This window comes from Leopardus geoffroyi, chromosome B3, assembly GCF_018350155.1.
Source record: "Leopardus geoffroyi isolate Oge1 chromosome B3, O.geoffroyi_Oge1_pat1.0, whole genome shotgun sequence".
NCBI lineage: Eukaryota > Metazoa > Chordata > Mammalia > Carnivora > Felidae > Leopardus > Leopardus geoffroyi.
Window position 1 is genome coordinate 95298617 of NC_059337.1, and position 22214 is coordinate 95320830.

Sequence of the window (22214 nt, forward strand, 5' to 3'; positions counted from 1 at the left end):
ATCCCCAAAGTCTTTCAAATCCCCAAACCAAAGCACTGTTTATTTCTTGACTTAGTTGGTAGTTATCAACACACCTCATCTGCTAACTGAAAGCTACAGAATTTTGTTTTACCATTTCCTCTTGCTCACCACTTCTAATCAGCTGCGTTGTTTCCTCTATCAAAAATGTCTCTCATATCTGCCTATTTCTTTTCCTGGCTAGAGGCAGACTTCTCAGTAGAATTCATCATTTTCTCTTCTTGTGACACTACAATAAGTGGTCTCTGTCACCAGTCTAATTCTTCCAGGCTTCCTACTACCCTGCTATAAGCTTTATCATTTTAAATACAATTTTGTTCATGTCACTATGAAAACTACAGTACTCATTGAGAGTGCTCATAATACTGTTTTAATTTTTTAAAAAAAGATTGAAAACAGCCTGATAGATCCATTAAATAAATGATGGTACAGTCACATTATAAAATATGATGCAGCCTTTTAGATGATGATGTAATACACCTACATTTATTGATAAAGATGCTGAGATTGCTAAGAAAAAAACATTCTAGTGAATATGAATAGCTGTTACCACTATGATTGAGTAAAAGATGTTACTGAGCACTATAAACAGTATCAAAATTTTATATCAAAAAGACATATGCTGGCGAATGTTAGCAAGGAGCTTCTTGAAAGGAAGAAAATATACCTTTATATTGTTAGTATCCAGCACTCTATTTCACACATAGTAAGAACTCAATAAAACATGTTAGACTGAATGTACAAATTAAGAAAGGGAGGCAATTTTGCACTGATTTAGAGGAGAACAGGAGGCTTATACAGGAAAAATCTAGAGGAAAAGAAAATCCAGGAGGAACTATACCAAAACACTAATAGTGGTTCCCTCTGAGTGTGGGATTATTGATGAATTTTACTTTCTTTGTATATTTCCCTTCATCTTTCATTCTTCTACAATATGGACAATGCATATTAGTACATCATAGGTTCCAAGAAGCTCAGCGAAATCTAAAATGTTAATGCAACCAATTTTCCAAAGCTCATTTGATAAAAACTCCATTTGTTAATAACACAAATGTATCACCTGGACATAGCATTCTGTTCAACACAGTCTGAGAAACGCTTACTCCTTTAACACTCATTCTCTTGCAGTTTCACTGACTGGTGAACTTCAGTGCCCTTGAACAAGCACTTCTTTTCTATGTTCAGCATGTCTGGCCCTTGCTGAATTCTAGTAGCTCCTGCTTGCCTCATGTGTTGAGATTCAGTTCAAATATTATCATTTTTGTGATAACTGCCTACCACTAAGGCTGGGTTGCTTGCTCACTCTTTCTGAACACATATTACACTGTATATTTGTTTGACCTGTACTTGTGGCTTTGCCTTACATTTTCTCCCACTTCTATGCCCCTGAACAGACAAGCTCCTCAAAGACACAGTATCTTATTCTATCTCTAAAGTGCCCTGCTTTCCTGCTTGGCAGAGACCAGGAAGTCATGACATTGAAGAAGGAAGGGAGGGAGAGAGGGCAAAAAGGGTGAAAGATAAGAAGATAAAAGGCTATGAGTATAATAGAAATAAACATAATAGAGACAAATCATGAATATTATAAAAGTGATAAATCATGAAATGTAGTATTACTTCTATAATTAGTAGCCCATACAAGTAGCAGAATCTTCTGCAAAATATATTGTTAGCATGGATTTCAGATGTGGTATATCTTGAGAAGTGTGTGGGTGTGTGAGAAAGTTGAGAGTCAAAAAAAGGACCCACCAGTTTATCTTTTCTTTCACCTTTCATTTAAAAATTCAAATAGATAAGCTGTAAATTAAAACAAAACAAAATGAAACGAAACAAATACAACAGAAAGAGCTAGCTTGAGGACATGCCATTTAATTATGTCATGATGTTTTTTCCATCGTTTTGCTAATCAACTGAATTATTTTTTCTTGAAACATCGTCTCCAGTGAAAGCATCAAACTAAGTAGAAAAAATGGAAATGTCTGCCCCTCTGAGATCCACATTTATCTATAATGTACTCAGTAGAAAAAAATTTCCTCCTGGTAAAAACACAAAGGTACCTTCTATGACATATAGGTTATACATGCCCCTATTTTGATTTGTGCTATCTGAAATGCTACTGTGGAAGATGCTATAATCAGAGAAACTTGAAAAGCATGATGTGACACCAAAGTTTCTCATTCTAAACAATAAATATGTGACAAGTAATTCAAACTGGTTTTCTGTCAACATTTCCATAGTATCACAGACCGTAAAATAAAACAAATATCGAAAATTCAAATGATTTTATTTCTTCAGTAGGAAGGAAGCTGACGAAATTTAATCTTTAGTCATTACTCAGAAAATGACTGGCCTATTTTCTCACTCACAAGAATGCAGGGGAAGGTTAGTTCATCTGAACTGTATGAGAAAATATCACGTGATCTGAAACAAAGACATCAGAATATGCTAATTACAGACAATGGTTTAAAACACATAACTATTTATAGTGTGTTTTAATAAGAGATATTAAAAGAAAATATATATTTCCTTTAACATAAAAACCATAATAAACTAAGTAGTAAGTAGAGTTTTCTCCAGGAGGACATCCAGACTCCCATTTTTCAAGAATCCTAAAATAGGTATGTCATTATTTAATTATACTTGAATTTTAGGGAGAAATCGTTTATAACACCTATGTATGTTTCAAAGTAATATGTATAATCTGTATTTGAAACATTAAAAAAAAATCAGAAAAATGTGTGTTTATAAAAGTGACCCCTAGAGGTCACACTTCAGGAATTCTCAAGTTGACTGGATGTATATAAAGGAATATAAGAAAGACTCAAGTAAATACTGAATTTGTAGATATAACTAATTCAAATGAATCAACTCTGTTTGTTTGTTGTTTTTGTTTTGGTAACCTTCAAAAACAACATGTGAATTTTAAAAATTTACTATAAACTGGATGTGAGTTTCATCCTTGGTGATCTACTGACTGAGACGCCAAGGTTCGTAACATCCTTATTTCAGACCACATAATTTTAAGTAAAGATATTCTATCACACTTCAGTGCTTTCTCAGCGTCCACATCAGCAGTCCTCAATCTCATTTTTGCTAACATATTACAGATTAGCTTTATAAGTATGAGACGGGCACATAGATATATTCAAAATGTGAAGTTATGAGGAATCACAAAATAATTTTACATGGACATACAGAACTAAATAGCTTGCAATTGCAACACTTACTGACGGCACATCAGTAATGACTTCTCACAATGGACTAAGGAAAAGCAAGATAAACTATTAGTTAAGTGAAATTGTCAGCATGTCTCATTTCTCTTCCACTCAAAAAAGTATAACCAATATAAGTGAGAATAATATAATTATTGTAATCTATATTTTAAAACTTCCATACCCTAATATTGGAAATTTTCTAATCTAATGTAATATAAACCTCACAGCTGATATGAACACACAACTGAAAGTAGGAGTAACTGCTTTAATACATGAAACATATAAGAAAGTGAGGTCTATGGCCATTGGGGAATATTCATATGACTATATAAGGGAATTTCGAGAATTTTATTCATTTAAAACTAGTTCCAATCCAAGCCACCAAAATACTTTTAAACTAATAAGCTTAATTAATATGTATCAATTACTAAATATTTAGTAAGATGTGCTTAAAAGATTTTCAAGGTGATAAAGAAATCCAGCATTCTAAAGACTTCTCACTTATGAATGAACCTGCTGATACTGGCCTCCTTTAAGAGACCATGACCGGGAACATAATGTTTGATGAAAGACAGCAACATTCTATAGTTTATTTCCCATGAAAGGAATAGAAATCACCAATGGATACTTATTGGAAACAATTCCTATTTTGTAAAATCACAGAGATAGACAATATGTGAATTATAGGATATGTAGCACATAGAATGTTTTTGTAGTTTGTTTTAAAATATGCAGAACTTCTCTGAGCAACATTTTAATATAATTTAATGCAATGTCATATAATACAAATATATTGAATGCTGCACTTCCTTCTGGATTTTCTTCCCCCTTACAAATGAGTTACTAAAATCTCATTGATTAATGTTTCCCCTCCTTAAAAGTACTTACCATTTCTGAATAGTCTTTAGTAAAACGTGTCATTCCACCATTCAAATATCTTCAGTAGTTACTTGTTTTCTAGGATAGAGGTCTAAATCCCATTGCTTGTTTTGCCCCTTACCTGCCAAACTTTATTAAGCTGCAATTTTTCTGTGAAAAGTCCTCTATTCAATTTAGCCAGGTCTTTGGGTTCTTTTAATATACTTGGCTCATTCTCTTCCTTCCTTCTCTCCAGAAATGATGTTACCCTCATAATACCCATCCAATCATCCCCCATTGTATTAAGGCCCAATTTAAGTTTCTTGTTCCCTTAAGTCTCTTTGAATTCTGTGTCTTTTATTCATTCTCCATGTCTCCAAATTACAGCATATCCATTTCATTCTACATATGCCAGAACAAAATGCCTCTCTCCCTTACAAAGTAGCTCAGATGTCCTGGGGTCAGCACCACGTTTTATCTACTTCCTCAGGAGCTCCCACACCATGTTACATTTTAAAGTATTTCAGAGGAAAAAAAATAAGTATTTCAGAGGTGCTTGATAAATTCTTAAGTGATTCATAGAGCACCAATGACAGTTACTAAGTAACCAAAGTAAGAAAACTATTGATTAATAATCACCTCTTGATGATCCAAGGCTTAATTATAAAGTGTATGAATTTCAAGATAATTTTTCACACATGAACTAACACTTTCAATTTTTAATTAAAAAAAAACACAACAATCCAATTGGTTTCTATAAAGTTAGCAATTCTACTAGATTTTAATTTGGTCACAGTAATGATATAGGGAGGTAAAATATCAGAAGCATTTGATAGTATTGAGTAATTTGTCCATGTTCTGGCTTTCTTCTATTAGCAGTAAAGAAGAGGCAATTTGGCTCTACAATAGAATGTCCATGGGGACCCATATTCTAAGACTTGTATTACTTATAGCCTCGTGGGTAAATCATATATGAAACACGCACTTATTTTTAAACGTTTCCTTACGCCAGATGGTAAGCCTATTGTTTTTGTCCATGATATGAATACACATAAATACTTCTCTTATCACACTCTGTAAATAAAAAATTGCCTTTTTAAAAAATTTTGCACTGACACACATTTTTTTTTACTGACTCACCTACAATAAGTTATGAGATGCAAACAAAACAGAATTGACAAGATTTTGCAAGTCTAGCGATAAAACCAGAAGAAAGAACATGTGAAAAACAAACATGAGGTTGCAGTACCCCGGCATTTGCATTTGGAAATTCTAAGGGGAAATGTACCTGCAAGCACACATACATATACATTGCTTACTTCTGAAAGACTTTTAGAAAATCTTATTACAATGGTATTGTTAGTTATTTGGAATATATGGGGAGAGGCAGGATCTTGGAGGGTAGCAACTCTGGAGGGTTTAGTATTGGAAGATGGAGGACATGCCGTGCCATTCAATCAGGAAAACAACTTTGGCAGGCAACAGTGTGGCTGTTCCAACTTCACTCTCCCAGCAGGTGTTGCTATGGCACAAGAATAGTCTCTGAGGGATTCAATAGAACACAAAGTGTAAGATGAAAGAATAAAATAGAAAATCATTCTCTAAGTGGCATTCATATTTTCCCTGCTACACAAGCTACAAGTCCAGTTGCAAAGAAACATGGGTTCCGTTCTTGCTGCCTCATAAATACATAAGTGAATAGGAACTTAACCTAAGGTTACTCATGTAGCATTTGGTTAAATGTAGTTTTCGAGTATCTTGCATTGTTCTGATCTTCATGTAATTTGGTTTTCTAACCTGATTCTAACCTGATTCTAATCTTCTAAGAATCATTAAGATAAATGTGTATCAAGAAGAGAATTTTCTACTCACTTCTTTGGAAAAAGATATGAAAGTTTCCCTTGTTTCTGTGTTTAACTTCCCTTCCCCTGACTTACCGTATGTGTTACTCAAGCAGTGAAATATAGAAATAGCTGATGGTCACTGATTAAGTATGTAAAGTCTCGCATGTAAAAAACTTAAAAAAAAAAACTAAAAAACTAGGAGCAAGATAGTTCTGCTTCCTAGTGACTCAAATTATGATAAAATTTCAACAAGGTAGGAATCTGGGCTAGATTTGAGAATGTTGGAAGAAATAAGGACTGCAAAAGAAGCACTTTCTTTTTTGCTGTAATAAGAAAGAATTACAAGAGTCAAACCATCAAATAAAGTACTAAGATCTTTACTAGAATATGACTAGGTTATTTGATAAAAAATAATAATCTATAACATCATTTCTGGGAAACGGGATCAATTCTTTAACTTAACTCTATGTTATTATGTAAATTCCATTTCATTTTTGTATGTCTTTTTAAAAATAATGTAGAGTAAAACTGAAAAACGGTTATTTGGACGTAAGAAATCAATTTAGATTTTTACCTTTAAAAGTTGAATATTGCACTCTAAACATTTGTTACAGAAACTAAAAATAACAAGGAGGAGAGAGAGAGTGTTATAGTTTAAAGTTAACTCAGAGATCCCCAATTCCTGAAATTCTTCTGTTCTGTAACATATCTGTGTCCTTGCCTACTCGCTCTTAAAAGAGTTTATCCAAATACATTTATATGTGTGCATAAATGCACTATCCCTTAAATCAATAGCAAAACATCCTGGGAATAACAAAAGCAGAACAGCATGTATGAAAACTTATGTGTTATTTTAGAGCTAACACCAATTCATTTTAACACACATTTTAGAGCTCCTTCAAAAGATAAATATGCTTAAAACTGAGGGCAAGAGAGATAAATTAGGCCATTCCCTACCTTCAAAAATGCACTATGCATTACGGAAAATGATAAATAGAGAGGATTCTTTGTAACTGGTAATTGCTCATAATTATTTTTAAATCTGATGGCTTTTTTTAGTAGATGTGGAGAGTTTGGGAGAGATTTAAGGTACAAAATTAGAAATGTGACTTGGGCTTAACCCAGCCCACTTTCCAGCTGTCCAATTTTAGGTCATTTTGAGAATTTAATGATAATTTAAAGATACAGTGGCACAATGCACACTGGAGTATCCCTGAACTATGAAGTACTTTGAGTTGTACACTTGTGAAGAGCAAGGCTCAGGGCTGGCAGCCTAATTTCAGATCCTTACTCTACCACCTACTAGGTGCAAGACCTTGGGAAAGTCCTCCAACCACTGTCTTGTTTACTCTAAATAAAGTAGCATAATAGTACCAACTACATTTTTTTAGGACTAAACAGTATAATACATACAAAATCTTGAGCACAACGTCCAGCATATAGTAAACACTCCATATATGTTTATATGTTATTATGTTTTCTTATCAGTGCCTTTTACTGGTGTGGTATCAATGACTGTATTTTATTGTTATACATATATTTCTATATTGAGGGCAAAGATCTTGCTTTATACATACCCATGATGTCTCAAGTATTGAACATGGGCACACACAGAATCAAAGAAATATTTTTAAAACTATATATATATATATATATATATATATATATATATATATATATATCACATTGCCATTGTCAGTTCTATTGGAGATACATATGCATTTCAGATGAAAACACTGTTTGAAGAAGATAACATTTTGGAAATGGACAGCAATAAACTTTTTAAAAATCCAAACAGAGGCATCCCCCACTGCCAACCAAGGAAAGAAGGTTGCAGATTTCTTTCATTAGACACAATAATTTGATCAGTGTGTTTGGATATTATCCTAAAATGGCACATAATACAGATATCCCAGTTCTCATTCTGTTTCTATGAAGTAAAGGGGCTTGGACATTCCTAATACATCTGTTCCTCCCTTATGAGGATGACAAAATGTCAGTGCTGTCCATTTTCACAAAGGTCAGGGTGTTGCCATGAAAACCAGGGACCAGTAAGTAAAAAGGAGCTGTCTGATCATGTTAATTATGTGATTGCTTTTCTGTGGATGAAGGAATTCTAAATTAAAAGGATGATAAACTATAAATTATATATCAAATGTATCTTATGAAAGCATAGCAAAAGAAAGATGCTTTAAAGCAATCCACAATTTATTTTATTTTCTAGAGCAACTGTTGCTCACAGTGGTAAACTCTTCAATGTGGAATGGCTAGAAAAATCAATTTGCTTCTGTAATAAAAAGGCCATTTGTCTACTTGTAGAATCCATGTGACATTGTTAGGCCCCTTGTAAATGATCACGCTGCACAATGCCTGTGGTTTACAAATTCCCTAATTACACCACTGATTGTGTATCACTGAATATGCCTTATCCTGTGGAAATAGACACTACTACCATTTTAATAAACATTTTGACATAAAATGAAGCTGGCTCTTTCACACTTTGTCAAGAGCAAGATGAAACAACCAGTGAACACAATGTTCCATCAACAGATCAAGGCCACATGTTCTTTACAGCAAATGAGGCTTAATTAACAGATCTGTTAGTAGGTAACTAACTGGTCAATTAAAAAATAGGTTTGTTTTTATTACACATGAACACTTTATTAACAAATATTCTCCCAATGAATGATTGCACTTTATGGTCCCTTCTGCCAGTCTGCAGAAGTATAGAATGATACAATAAAAATATGAGCCCAATTTTAAAACCAAATAAAAACTCATATAATGCCATTGATTGAAATGAGACATAATTCATTCTGAGCTCATATATGAGTGTGAATAGAGTACCATATTATTAATATGGTTTTACATTGCATTTTATTCCTAAGCAAGGATATTTCTGCTTAAATGTCAACTAAATATATTTTGTTTACAAGTATTATTTAGACAGACTCGGTAAAAGTGGACTACTTATGTTTCATTTATAGTGGACTGTAATTCACACGAAATCCATTTTAGATGCAGACATTTGAACTGCCTGTCATTTTATTTTTTCTACTTCACATATTTAAATTACCAGTATATTTCATATTGTGCACAACAGCCTTTCTTTAAAGTGCAATGATATGCTTCACATTTCACATCTTTTTAGTCTAGTCATCACTGATGGAAGATCTCTAAACTTGGGGAAATTCTGACTTATTTACCTGTCATGTACTTGAGGGGAGTCCAGCATTCTCAATTCTTCAGTTTCCCTGCAAATCACTGCCATGTCCCCTTTTCTAAAGCTTTCAGTCCTGGTTCTAAACGGCCTCTTAGGTTGACTTTCACCAACAGGTCTTCTTAGGCTCTAATTGTTTAGTCAAAGATGTATGAAAGGCAAACACATTATGATTTGAGAATTCTGAAGTGAATTCACTCATTGAAAATACATTTCTCACAGTTTATCTCTGGAGTCTGAAATCTCATTTCGTGAGCTCATTCCATTCAGAGAGTATGTGTTTTATATAAAAGGCAGCCATAAGTGACCTCTGTTCAACACCTTACTGTGCTACTTAGAAACTCTGAGGCCTAGTAAAGTTACTTATGCTTTCTAAAGCTCAAGTTTCTCATCTGTAAAATGGATATAATCACAGCAGTACGTACTTCAAGGGGTGTTCTAAGGATTCAATGAAGTACTCATTTTAAAGTATTTAGCCCAGCAACTAGAATACAATAAAAACTCCAAACATCATAGATTATTACTTCTTGTAAGTAGGTATTCTATGTTATGTGGTCTATAATTTACTTTTAATCTTCCACATATGGTAATGTTTTGTTTATTCTATTTTGTGTAGTTATATATATATGTGCACTCTCTAAGCTGCATGCTTGCATTTCATGCATTTTTCTGTTTTTATTAAGCTGCAATATAATTTTTAAAAAAAATGCTTCACTATAAACAATGTGATCTATGTTTATATGCTGTAAGTTTTAATGTATATTCTAGGGGTATGGTTATTTAAACTATGCCACTCAGACCCCAGGTGTGGTTAAAGTAGTATTTTAAATACCCAAACCCTGGGTCCACTCTTCTCAGGAAGCTAGGATAAGTATAACGATGTTGAGCTGCACTAGAAGATTTTTAACCTAGCATAACATTGAAAGTGGTCTTCTTTGGTGAAATGAATACTGTTCAAGCTGTGTACCTTGGTTAGAATAAGGTAAGGCCTCACTCTGCTTTTGTGAGTGGAATATAAGACTGGTAAATGGAACCTAACATCCTACTACTCTTTGGAATGGTGTTCTCAGAGCAGGAGAGAAAGGTGTGTTCCATCATCAACAGAGGGCATGGCATATGATCCAACCAGGTTACCTGAATCTCTTTTGGAATATTTTAAGACCTCCTTTAGTGACCCTTTCATGCAAGGCCCTTGTCAAATTCAGAATCACTGAGATAGTGAAGGGAAATAGCCATTTAATGTAAAGTGATATGACATTTTATAGCATGCTGCAAACTCTTATACTGGACTTTAAATCTGAGATTGTAAGCTTAATTCATAATGTGGCTATAGGAACTAAGAAAGTACCTAAGCTTTGGGGTCCATTTCCCTCTGTATAAAATAAAACGTATTAGGTAATCTATAAACGGCCTCAATATTTAAAAACTATGCCAATAAATGAGACATTTAGAAATCTTTTAAAAATGTTTTACAAAGTAGGTGTCTGGGGACCTGCCCCAATCATCTTTTATTTTAAAACTAGATATTCAAAATTCATAAATTTTCCAAAATCATATCACCAAAATTTCAGTTGTAATGATTTTCTAAATGTATTTAATCTCTTTCCTAACCTCACTGATATGCCACAATGAAGGATGAAAAATTAAGACTGAAAATTAATAAGGTCCTTTTACTAAAAAAATGTATTCATTTGTAAGCATATTCTTTGGGGAAAGTTCTTTGCATTAATGGTAGTTCTAATTTCTATTTTGGAGCTCTTAAAAGAAATAGCTTTGATTTAAGACATTCTAATATGTAAAATGAAACCTACATGCTACACACAAGTTAACTCACTATACTAATTGTTCTAGCAGATGCTAGAAGATCTAGGATTCTAGAGTATCTGCTTCCACAAGAGCAAAATGATGATCAAACTATTAGTCTATGGATCTAGTCTCCACGGCTACTTCTATTCATTTCTCTATTCCTCACCTGATAATGGTAGATTGGTAGTGTCACCTACAAACACAAAATTATGAAGTGTGGTCATAGTCACATAAATAGTAAATATAATGTTATTTCCCATAAATCTATCTTCTTCTCTAGGCAAAAGATCCAGAGTAAGTTTTTATATCATAGCTTTAAATAATATACCGTAGCCTATATTCTATTCTTAAGTGTAAATTTGATGGAGAAATTTATTGTTCATCAATTAATGAGTAGACTGTCATCTTTAACTCTAGTAACTAAATTATTGATAGTTATTATAATTTTAAATGCAAATTATGAAACTAACCAATAGTGTTTAGTCCTCATAAGATTAGATAAACCTATATTTAGTCATTTAAAATTCAAACAGTTCCTATGCCCTCATTGCTTGCATTTATAAAAGGATGAAGAGTATAGGAAGCATAAATTGGGTATTCTTTCCTATTTCCCATTGATCGGTTATCTTACTTGCTCTTATCTTAATGCAATCCAGGAATTTCAAAAAGTGTTTAACTCTGCCAAGTGAAGAAAATATTCAACACAAGACATGGTAATTTTACAATAGTTAAATTAGCCACTGTTAAACTATAACCTGTAAGGTAGAAACTTTGTTTTGGTATTTGTGGGGTGGGGGGGAAAGCATATTTTAAGATAAATAACAGGGAAACCTATAAATCCAATGTTACTTCCATAATTACAGATATTCAAATTTATGTGAGAAAATTCTAATTACAAACATGATTAAAGTTTATTGACTATTATAGAAAATACAGAATTTTTGCATTTATGCCCTCCCAAAATACAAGTAGCAAAAACATTGATACAATTCATGCTTTTCAAAACAACTTGCAACTTACTGATAAGGCTAACTAAAAGCATTTTAAATATTCCATATCTCATTGCAACTGATCTCATTGCAAAGAGAATTAGTGTAATTGTTACTTTTTGTAAATCTCTCTTTCTCTCTCTCTCTTCCCCTCTATTCCACTCACCCTCTCTCCCTTAATTCACAATCCTTTCATTAGAAGAAAGATAAGAGCTGCTTCCATTGTCAAAATTCATGCATCAATATTAAAGTACCTGGGACAAACAAAATCTTTCACATGCCTCTTCATGCTGATGAAGAGATATTAAAGGTCCTACAGATGCTGTAAATACATAAGTTTTCCCCGGGGTATTCCTTCTTCCACACAAATTGAGGAGCTCTTTTTCCTTATGTCCATTTTTTTTATTTTCTTTATGATTTTTGCTTTTTTCCACCATTTCCTTGGATATATTTTACCTTTGTTTCATATTCTCTTCGTGGACAAGTTCATCCACTTCTAATTAATGCAACTGCTTGTGAAATCCATGCTCTAACTTGTGACCTTTCTTTTGGTCATCAAACTTGATTCTCTAATTGGTAACCAGAAACTCAAGGATGTTGTCCAACCCTTCAGCTATAAATGATCCTAAGTCAGTTTGTCTTCTCAAACGTCTCCCACAACCTAAAGTCTCTCACTCAGAAGGTGGCATTGCCATGTTCTAAGCAGCTGGAGTATCACATTTTGGAAGCATAAATGAACAATATACTTTGGAAGGGACTAAAGAATTTAAGCAAATAGTGTTGTTAATACCATTTGTGTATGAATTTGGATCAGAATTGTTGCCCAAATATCATCTTACATAGAAGTCCTAATATAAGAGAGATATATGCTTATCTCTGATTGAAACTGAAAAGAAAGGGGGGGGGTTATAAAACTTCCAGCTGGTTATTTACTGTCTCTCTCCAGTTCAGTAGCCCTTGAAAATATTTCCCCCAAATCCCTAGTTATCATTAGAACACCATTTAAAACCAGTTACCCACTTGATTCCTTTATTCTACAGATGAAAAATCTTGAGGTCCAGACAGACCCACGGTCATAAAGCTATTAAGTGGTAAATATGGGCCTGGACCAAGTCCATAGCTTTGTTCTAACGTCAGTCAGGCTTTCTCCCTCTCTCTCTCTCTCTTAATTTTTTTTTTACCTCTCTCTCTCTCTTTTAAAAATTTATTTATTTAAATTCAAATTAGTTAATATACAGTGTAGTACTGGTTTCAGGAGTAGAATTAGTGATTTATCACTTGCAAATACCACCCAGTGCTCATCCCAACAAGTGCCCTCCTTAATGTCTATCACCCATTTAGCCCATCCCCCTACCCAACACCACACCAGCAACTCTCAGTTTGCTCTCTGTATTTAAGAATCCCTTATGGTTTGTCTCGCTGTCTGTTTTTATCTTATTTCCTGATGCCAGTCAGACTCTCTCTTAAGCTGACTTGAGAGTATTGGTCACTGAGTAAATTGTCCCTTAACAGGAGAGGTTATAAGTGCTCCCCAGTGCCTCATCTGATTCTTATTAATTTCTTCAGCTGAAGAAATAGCCCCTCCCCTCCCCCACTCCAAAATGAGGGTGTTTTGTTTTGTTTTAATGTTCTTTTTTCCCCACTCTATTTCTTTAATCTCTTCCTTAAAAATATTCCAAAGCTATAGTGGAGAGATAAGGAATCTAAGATGCAAAGAGGTTTTATTGACTTCTCAGATGACATTCATGAGTGACATTAATATTCACATCCATGAAGGACTGCCTAGCCCCACTGCCTTTTTGCTTCTTAATAAAAATTTTCTGTTTTCTCTCTCACATTATCTCTAAATGAAACTATTTTATATCTCCACCATTCTTCCTTTAATTGTCTCTTTTTGGAACTCTGAAGATTCATCCAATGAATAGCCTCCCCCCCTCCCCAAATACCTATCTGATCATACTCACCCCTTGATAAAGTTCTTTGGTCATTCTTGCTTGAGTGAATGAGATCTAATTATATGCATTTTCTTCTAAGACCTAGGGGCATACAATCCTCATTCTTAATCCAGTTCAGATGCCACCTGTTCCATAGAACTCTTGCTGACCAGATTCAATCATTTCATTCTATATGTTTCTATATTTCTCTGATAGCTTGTGAAGCAACTCTAGACTTCATCTGTTATTATAGTTTTCAAGTGTATTCTCACTATGATATACAATCAATTATGAATTATACCCTATTTGTTTTTATTTCTTCCGTACCTCCTTTCCTACAGTGGTTGTTGAATAAAACTTTTTTTTTTTTGGATTGAATATGCACTATGTTTCATGAATTAATTCCAGAATTGCAGGTGACAATTATACTTAATTTCTCTCTGCTATATTAGAACACTTGGCTTTATTCCTTCTTGCACTGTCAATTAGCTTTGCCTTCAAATTTAAATTTCCAAGCCTCAATATTCCTCCACTAAGGGCAGTTTCTTTAGGGCTGACAGACTGTGAAATAAAGGTCTTATATACCAGATGGAAGGAAAAAATACCAATGTTGTGAGCTATCAATAGTGTGTACATTTCTTGTGGAGGGTTTCCTGTCTCCATTAAGATGACTTCAGAAGTTTCAGGAGTCTTTTTGTAAAGAACTTTGCCTTATTTTTGTGTAATTTAACAATTTTTCTCTTAGGTCATTCGGCACATTTTAATATGGCACTTGGTAAGACTTCTGAAAGTATCTTTACCTTAAAAACATTCAACTATGGGGTTTTGACTATTTGAATGGTTGTTATCAAAGACAACACAGAATGGTCATAAGCTCCAAACACCACAATCCCCATTAAGCTACCTGAAATTAAATGATAATAATAAGAATAATGCAAACAATAATATTTGATATGGACAACTGATATTTTCTCAAACCTACTTAAGAGTGAGTATAGACATCTTTAGAAAATTTTGCTATTTCTGCTATTTTTCTTTTATTATTGCAAACATACAATCTAAATTAAAGCCATATTAGCTATCCAAACACAGATTCCAGACAAGTTGCCTGGCCACTCCAACACTTCCGAATTATTGCATTTATAGGTCTCCTTTGTAGAAAATCTGCATCAGCCACTGAGCAATACAAGATTTACATAAATGAGCAGAAGAAATAATTCCAAATTATTAAATAATTTTAAAGTTAAAACATTTAATATAAGGAGTAAAACTTATTTTCAAATAGACAATGTTAAGCATAAAATATTCTTGGTAAACTTTTACATACCTAAATATGAATTTATATAGCCACACCTACCATACAGGCCATCAGTAATACCATCCTTTACTGAAAGCACAAATGAAAAGAATTAGGTATCTCTCTGAGTATGCATAGCCCAATATTTCCTAAGGAATGTTCTGAGTATGTGGTGATTAAACACGGTATTTTGCAGTTCAGTGTCTCTCTGGGAAATTCACTAAGTACAATAGCAATTTAAGGCTCTAAGTACCACAGTAAAGATATATGCTAGCTACATTTAGTTCCAGTCCCAGTGCTGTAAATGAACAGGAAAGCCTATGAAGAGAAAGTGGGAAAGTCTGTAGAAGAGATAATTCACCAGTTTTTAGAGTGACAGTCTCTTTACTGACACACTGCTCAAAACTCAATGCTTCTTCTTGATCCGTATCAAGGACAGATATAATACCCCTTCCAATAAGCACAAGAGTCAACTGAGAGAGGAAGCTTCAGCATTGAGAGTAAATTCAGTCTGTAAGAACCAGTCCTGCCTGAGGTCAGTGTGAATAGTAGCCAATCAGCCTTTCATAAAAAAGCACACTGACCCCATAATCAGGAGACTCCAAAATTCAGTGTATCAAATTTTTTTAAAGTTGTTTTTTTTTCATTGTCTCCTCAGCTATTCAAAACAATTTTTTTAAATGTAGAAACAGATAAAAGATAGCTCTAAGAGGTCACAAGCAGAATAGGTATGGCAGCAGAAAATCTTGTGTGTTAGGAAGGAGATTTGAGCTATCTCAAGTAATCTCAGAAGACCTTAATGCATTAATTCTAGAACTTGGACCATCCTAGCAGACAATTATCAGCTTAACCAGGGACCCAATAAGATATACAGATGAATAAGAAATAGAGAAAGGCTGAGATATCACCTCAGTCTATAGAAAATATATTAATATTTGTATAGACAAATAGCAGTTATTTGTGGGTTTAACTTAGTTTCCTAGTAAGTCCATAAGAATTCAGCTTTGTTACTATGTTAAGTTCCAACAATCTAGGTTAGATTTTAGCACAACATGGCCTGAGGCAAAATATGGCCCACAACCTGTTTTTTATAAATAAAGTTTTATTAGGACACAGTCATGCCCACTGTATGTGGAAGCTTTCCTACTACAACAGCAGACTAAGATAGTTGCAACAGAAACCTCATAGCCTACAAAGCTGAAAATATTTACTATTTGGACCTTTCTAGAAAAAGATTGCTGACCTCTGTTCTTCACCATTAATTTGTAGGTCATGGACTGAACTTCATAATTTTGGAGTCAAGGAAGAAAATGAATTTTTCTGGGTCTAGTAACTGAGTAAGTGATTATATAACTTTTCACTGCATGGAAGTTTCCTCTTATCAAAGCATTGTCAGATCTTAAATGCATTGGTTTTATTTATGATTTCCTCTTACATGAAAGGGTCTATCTTTCACTACAGTCATTCTATAGAACTTCAGTTTTAATCAGCAGAATTTCATGCATTTCTATTATTCTTTAACTGAAAAAGGGCAAAGAAGCAAATTAATGAACAGGGCTTAATCATTTTTCTTTTGCCTTCTAGCTCATTAGCTATTCTTATTAGTTGTGTATTATATCCCCGTGTTATCAAGAGCGTTGAATTTCACAGGTGTGAATGCTTGTACAAACATTTGTTAACCATCATATTTATAGTAACCAGTCAGGTAGTCAGCAGCGAAGCTAAAATTTCAAAATTATTTTCTCAGTTGGTCAGCTCTGTGTGCCTATGCTTATGGTTTAATCCTCTAAATCTTGCTCAATTTTCTGCTATACAAAATGCTCATGTATTCTAACAAGGGAGGAGAAAATCATCAAATCTGTTTTGAGTCTTCTGCTCTATTTGCCCACCAGATGTCTCACCATGGGAATTCCACAGATCGCCAGTCTCACTGTTTATATTTTCTAGCATGATGCAGATGCTTCTGAGTTTCCTATAAACCTACACGTTTGTCAGGTCATGCAAAGAAGTACATGCAAACTAATAAGTACCTAAGGACTTTACCTCAGAACGACCCTGGAGGAAGCAATGGAGTAATTCTCAGCAAGCCTTCTGAAAATTAAATAGTTACGGTAACAATTATATTTTAAAATGAATAACAATCAGGTGAAAAGATTTTAAGAGTTGGTTTTAACTATTGCTGGGATTTTAGGCTAAAATTCACATGCTTTTTTCAGCAAGTATGGGGAAGATCTTCATTTTACAAGATTGAACTGTAACAATGAAAATTTCAGTATATTTACTTTTAACTCATAAATTTATAATTACTACAATGTGTTTTTTAAAGCTGTGTACCAGATAAAATATAGCTTCCATAATGATAGCAATAAAATTGAAATAAACCAATACAACTTATCTTAATATCAATTACTATCAATCCTATAGTAAAAGCAGAACATGAAGAATCATGTAATATTTCCAGGACTTTCTTCATCCTGTATATTTTGCGAGCTGTACCCTCCTCCCTCCACTATCCCTATCACAATGCCATTTCTATCAAGATTTAACTCAAATGTTATTTTCCTCTGAAACTTTCCTGGGCTAATATTAAAGAAAGCATTCACAGTTCCTACAGAAATATGATCAAATTTAAGTACAGCTTCCTTCCCACTATAAACTGTGCCTAATTTATAAGTCACCTGATAACTAAGTAATATGAAAACTTAGATTGTAAGGTCCCTAAGGGAAAGGCCCATTTGTCCATCACCATATGACATGGAGCCAGACACAGAACAATAATAGTAGAAGAATCTGCAAGAAACATGGAATAGTTATTATTATTATCATTATTATTATTATTACTATTATTATTAGAATGAGAGAGAAAGCATGAGTGGGGGAAAGGGGCAAAAGGAGAGAGAGAATCTTTATCAGGTTCCATGCTCAGCACAGAGCCCATCACAGGGCCCAATCACATGATCATGACTTGAGCCGAAATCAAGAATTGGACATTCAACCAACTGAGCCACCCAGGTGCCCCAGAAACATGAATTTTAAATAGACAAAACAAATGCTTACAATAAAACAATCTGAATGCTTGCAGAGTCAGAATGAAAGTAGCTACTAATAATGAATTAATGTGAAAATAAGACATAATCTATCATCACATATCACAGTTTTTATTATTCAATCAAATGCATGAGGCAAACTCCAAAATAAATACATGTAGCCTTTCTCTTCAATTTTTTTAAATCAAATCATTATCTTTTTAAAATATTAATAATTCTGTAAACTAGGATTTACCTTCCTGAGATATTTTATATTTCAGTTTTAAAAGTCCTCAAAAGCATATCTAGAGACGTGGCTTTCATTAAAAAAAAATGCTTTTCTAACTATATTAGGCAGAATTGCCTTATGGTACCTCATCCTCAGCTTAGTAAAGTTAATATATGTCTCTTAAACACAGTAAGTGATAATTCAGGCCTAAGTGTAAGATTTTTATGACAAACAAAAGATTTAGAGGTTGTTTTTTTTTTAAGTTTAAGATGTCACCCTAAATAACTTACATTTAACATATAGAAAGCATCTAGCACATAAGAAAATCACGACCACTTGGTCAATCCTAAATTCCCTGAAATAGTAATAATATAACTAGCAAAATCCAGAACCTAAGGGATCCCCACATATTTACTTAAATATTAACAGCAATTTCCTCCTCTTTGACTTCACTTGCCTGATCTGTGGAAATTTCCTTTGAATCCTCCCATGTGGTTCATAGAATTAATGTAGTCCAAGATTTTCCTCCATGTTACAGCTTGTTCATTCTCACTGTTCAAATTCTACCCCCAGGAATACCTCTATATTTCATCCTAAAGCATTGCTTTAAGTGGAGTCTTCTACTATGTGAGGATAAAAATAATATTTTCAGTACCCATTGAATCACATAATCTCAGATCTGCAGATCTTTATAATGTAATCCGGTATTCCATTCTATTGTAATCAAAATAGAGCATGAAAACAAGTTTTGGCATAAAAACAGAATATGCGATTGCCTCCAGTGAGTGACTCATGCTTTAGATTAAACTTCATCTTCTTCAGGCCTTTCTATCAAAGTTCAATCCCCTGTGCATGTCAGTACCATGCCAGCCACACTCACAAGGATCCTGTGCTTAAATTAATGCTTCGATGTTGTTACCGTGAAATTCTCAGCGAGTTCTGAACAAAGGATCTGCTTTATATTTCCACAGGACACCATAAATTATGGAGCCATTCCTGCCCTTAATAGTGATAACACCTCAAATCACAGTATACATTGGCATACTGAATAATGTTTCTTAAAGACAGTAGGAAATTATAAGGGAAGGGAGAGAGACACAAAATGCCTAACTCAGAGTAATAAGAGAAAAGAAAACCTAAAAAGGAAAGCTATGGGCACAAATTAGCTCATTTCTTTATCTAGTAATTATTTGTGGGGGGGGCCCTGGATGGCTCAGTTGGTTGAGTCTCTGACTCTGGATTTCAGCTCAGGTCAGGAACCCAGGGTCATGGGATCAAGCCCTGAATCAGGTTTCAGACTGAGTATGGAGCCTGCTTACGATTAAGATTCTTTTTCTCTCTCCTTTTGCTCCTTTCCCCTGCTCAATATAAATAAATAAATAAATAAATAAATAAATAAATAAATAAATAAGTAAATAAGTAAATAAGTAAATAAGTAAATAAATAAATAAAATAACTTTTTGAGTACCTATGAAGTACTATGTATTGCTCCAGATGCTGATATTATAATAACAAGCAGTACAGACAGAGGCCTAGACTACATGGAGCTTCCACTCTAAGGAGGAGACAGACAATAACCAGGTCTGTCTGTGATGGGTGGGGAACAGCAAAGGGGAGTGTTTTAAAAGAGGACTTAATATATCTCCTTTTATCTCTAGCATTGTTACATTTGGTAACCAGACCAGATGATAACAGTTTAAGAAATTTTACTTATTATAACTAAACTTTTATTACTAAGAGGCATTTCTAGAATATTTTCTGCTTTTCTGACATTTCTTTTCACTTAGGATTTTTAGAAATTTCATGAATCAATGCTAGTTACCTCTTTTCCTTTTCTCTTATAGCCCATAGTTTGGAATGGGTAATATAAGTAGTATATTTGAAAATGAGTGTCAGGAGCCACCAGGGTGGTTCAGTCAGTTAAGCATCTGACTCTTGATTTTGGCTCAGGTCACGATTGGACAATTCATAGGTTCAAGCCCTGCATCAGGCTCTGCACTGACAGTGTGTAGCCTGCGTGGTACTGTCTCTCCTTCCCTCTCTGTCTCTCTCGCTCTCTCTGCTTGGGATTCTCTCTCTCTCATTCTCTCTCTGCCCCTCCCCTGCTTACTCACTCAGGCACACACTCTCTCTCTCAAAAATAAATAAACATAAAAAAAAAGGAGACAAAGAAAATGAATGTCAGAACTAATTTTGTAGATATTATATAATACTCCTTTCTTCTGTCCATTCTACGTTCCCTCTTTTGTCTAAGTTTAATGTTGAATGAACTATGCTACCATCAGACAAGTCTGTTTCGATAGCAGTATTAATTGTTTGGATCTGGGTTTATGTCACTGGTTCCGGAAAAAAACAACAACAACAACAACAAGAAGCAAACAAAACCACACAAACAAGCAAACAAAAAAAGCAGTGTTCACAATTTAGTGTAGACCAATTCTGGAAAATCGTCCCTCAAAAATAAGGACAGATAATTCTGGGTCTTACAAAATTGTTCTCACTCTTACAGGAAATAACATTGTGGGATGTCACCTAGCACACTGATGTAGGCAATCAATGGATGTCTGTTGACTGAATGAAAACATAAACAATGATGACTAAGCATATCAACAGCTTTCTATGAGATATCCTAAAATGGTGCTAGCACCAACTTGGAAATAAAGTTCAGATAATAGTTACTATCAAAATAGCTATAATTATCATTTTGCCTAGAAAGTGACTTCTGCCAAACACAAGTAACTTTCATCCCTCTAACCTCCTTTCACATTAACCGTGACTGATAAAAATGAAAAATCTCTTAGAAATAATGAGGAATGGTGAAAAGTAAGCACATGTCGTCAGCCTGAAGATGGACCTATGTCCCGTAAGGAGTAAAATCAATCCAGTGTCCACCGGAATTTAAATCATGAGAAGACACAAAATCACAAGTCAATCTGTTACCACATGAGAGTCAAAATGCCGCCTGACTGGAAAGGAAAAGCCGTTTAAATGTTCTCAAAACAGAGTATGTCTGCTGGCGACATCTGTGCTCTATGTTTTCAACACGTATTATTCACCCTAGAATTATACAAAAATCCTAAATTGAAATTCAGTCTGGTAACAAGCTGGCAAAACAAAGCTACGTTGGTGTCGTCCCCATGCATACTGATTGCAGTTCACAGAATCACAAGGCTTTTTAAAAACATCCTAAGAGGTAAGCTAGCATGTCTTCCCATACCAAAGTCCTATAATTTACCTCATCTACAGATGTATGTTTAGTCGAGAGAAAATTGATAACACTTTCATTTTTAACTTTAAAAGAAGGAATTTCACTCCAGTATATTTTTATATTTAATCGTTCCCACTGTGAAGAGATTCTATCATAACGTTCTTCAAAAAGTCACATCGGATTCCAAGTTTAACACTTTTATCATTGGTTTGAATTGGTATAAATCTTGTATTTGAATGCTTTCAAATGATCTCTTAGTATTTGCTTCTTAGGACTAAATATTTTGTTTAAAATTTCCAAAATTTGCCTTAACTCTTTAGGAATTTGTTAACTTTATTAATTAATATAATTTTAGGCTCTACAGAGGGCTCCTAGTTAACTTAAAAAAAAAAAAAAAACACCTGTTACTATTTAATCTGGAAGTCTATGTCTATCATAGCCAATGCTATTACTGTTACTCACACTACTTCTGTAAAACCTCCTATAAACCTAAATCAAAACAGAAGTAACAATGTCTTTTAACGTGATATTTATTAGACATTCAGAATGTTAGGACTGTGGTTTTAGGAA

General features: G+C 33.9%; 1 protein-coding gene across 2 annotated transcripts in view; it reads right to left on the reverse strand.

Annotated features, from left to right (window-relative positions):
• The window catches only part of MDGA2 (MAM domain containing glycosylphosphatidylinositol anchor 2), an 865051-nt gene that overhangs the window by 203989 nt on the left and 638848 nt on the right, over positions 1–22214 (reverse strand). The gene's annotated exons all lie outside the window — the stretch shown is intronic.